The sequence below is a fragment of the Scleropages formosus genome, chromosome 8 (genome assembly GCF_900964775.1).
Source record: "Scleropages formosus chromosome 8, fSclFor1.1, whole genome shotgun sequence".
Classification (NCBI taxonomy): Eukaryota; Metazoa; Chordata; class Actinopteri; order Osteoglossiformes; family Osteoglossidae; genus Scleropages; species Scleropages formosus.
In genome coordinates, this window is record NC_041813.1 from 23,750,229 (window position 1) to 23,752,194 (window position 1,966).

The 1,966-nt window shown below is 48.9% G+C and overlaps 1 non-coding gene across 1 annotated transcript; it reads left to right on the top strand.

Moving 5' to 3' along the window:
- Positions 1 to 1,523: 1,523 nt before the first annotated feature.
- trnal-caa (transfer RNA leucine (anticodon CAA)) lies at positions 1,524 to 1,636 on the top strand. The gene is made up of 2 exons: positions 1,524 to 1,561; positions 1,591 to 1,636. It is a non-coding gene; the product is annotated as a tRNA-Leu (tRNA).
- Positions 1,637 to 1,966: the final 330 nt, after the last annotated feature.

Sequence of the window (1,966 nt, forward strand, 5' to 3'; positions counted from 1 at the left end):
ATTCGCAGCTATTTCTGTGTTTTGCTTGGAGAAACAGATAAAGCTTATTTGGAGGCGAAGGCAGAGCCCTGCCTGCCGTGGAAACATAAGGGTGTCTGAAATTTTGCGCAGAAACTCGGGCATAGGGGAGAACAAGCTGCGATCGCACCGCTTTCGGTTTACGTCTTCAGACGGGATTGCGCGTCTGCCTCGGTCTCGTGTTCTACATTTCTGCGTAAATATTTGGGCGGGGCGAAAACTGACCTTTACCGTGTCGAAGCTCAGCCGTCTGCTTGGACGTCCATCCGTTCAAGAAGGGTCTCACGCCGTGTCTTTCGAGCCTACGTCTCCCGAGATCTCCTAACACCTGCGAAAATTTGCCACGGTCAACTTCACGTTTCCTATCGACTCTACTCACAGCTACCGGTGTAACACGCACCAGGTAAAACAGTGGCATGAGATACACCGACTATGCTTCGGCAATCAGTCTATCTGTGTCTCTTCACCTTTCGCTCCTGCTGAGTTTTCACATAAATAACACACGTGCGGTCTGAAACCGTTGGTCCCGACAAGCTGGAGCCTAACCCAGCAACACAGGGCATGAGGCTGGATGGGGTGGGGACACACCTAGGATGGGACACCACTCTGCCACAAGGCACCCCGAGTGGGTCTTGAATCCCAGACCCACCAGAGAGTGGGCAAACCTGCTGCGCCACTGCACCCCCTAATATGACTGACTGTAAAAGTAAATGGACACTCCAGACAGTTCCCACAAAGATGTCCTCAGCCATCAAGCTGTTAGCTGGCAGCCCTCCGTGGAATCACCTGCCGGAACGCCCGGCGGCACCGAGACTCACCGGGAGCCGGGGACGTATCCATCAATGCAATACTGCACAAAAACTCTGCCTAATAGTTCTTTCTATACAATCTTGTTAATATACACAGATTTTGTATTATATACAAGCTTGGTTTTTGGAGGAAAACAAACACAACATGTTTCCGCAACTCACTTGATGTTCTTTTCCAAGGACTTTTGTATTGTTAAGCAATTTATCTTCATATACACATTTATACAGCAGGGTAACTTTTGTTCTTTCAATACAGAGTAAGTTCCTTGATCAAGAGTACTACAGCTGGATGGGGGATTTGAACTCAGTACAAGGTGTTCCCTCTAACCAGTGTTCCATCTGCTGCCCTAGAGCTCCTAATCTTCACTTGTTGCCTAGTGACACAGAATCCACTTTTTAACTCACGTGCTCAATGACAATGACATTATTACATATATGTCAATACACAGAATTTGTGTTTGAAGCCGAGCGCTAAGGTGAGCCAGTCAGAATCTTGCCTATCATGAAGGCTATGGTGAAGGTAGGGCAGACTCAACCCTAACCTTTACAGACTGACTTTGAGCCTCACAGTCATCAATTGAGCATCAGCCTTATAGGTTTTCATAATCATTTTGCGGTTCAAACTGGTTTAGCACGTTGCGAGTATTGAGAGGCTGAGGACTGGCATGCTCATAAATGTAGGGGTGAGCATTGTGTGTCAGGATGGCCGAGTGGTCTAAGGCGCCAGACTCAAGGCTAACGACCTTCGCTTGCAACATGAGCATTCTGGTCTCTGAATGGAGGCGTGGGTTCAAATCCCACTTCTGACACATTCCTTTTGCAATTCTCCTCAGCTGTCGTTGAGTCTGTTCTATGCACCGCTGTAACTGTCTGGTTTGGCTCGGCTGCCAAATCGGACAGAAATAGGCCACGAAGGGCAGTCAAGATGACTGAGAGGATCGTTGGTGCACCCCTGCCTACCCTTCAGGTCCTGTACAGATCCAGACTGAGGAAGCGGGCGAGCAAAATGGTCAATGATCCCACACACCCCAAATACAAACTCTTGACACTCCTCCCCTCTGGCAGGCGTTGCAGAGCACTGTCCGCCAGAACGACCAGATACAGGAACAGTTTTTATCCTCAGGCAATCGCTCTCATGA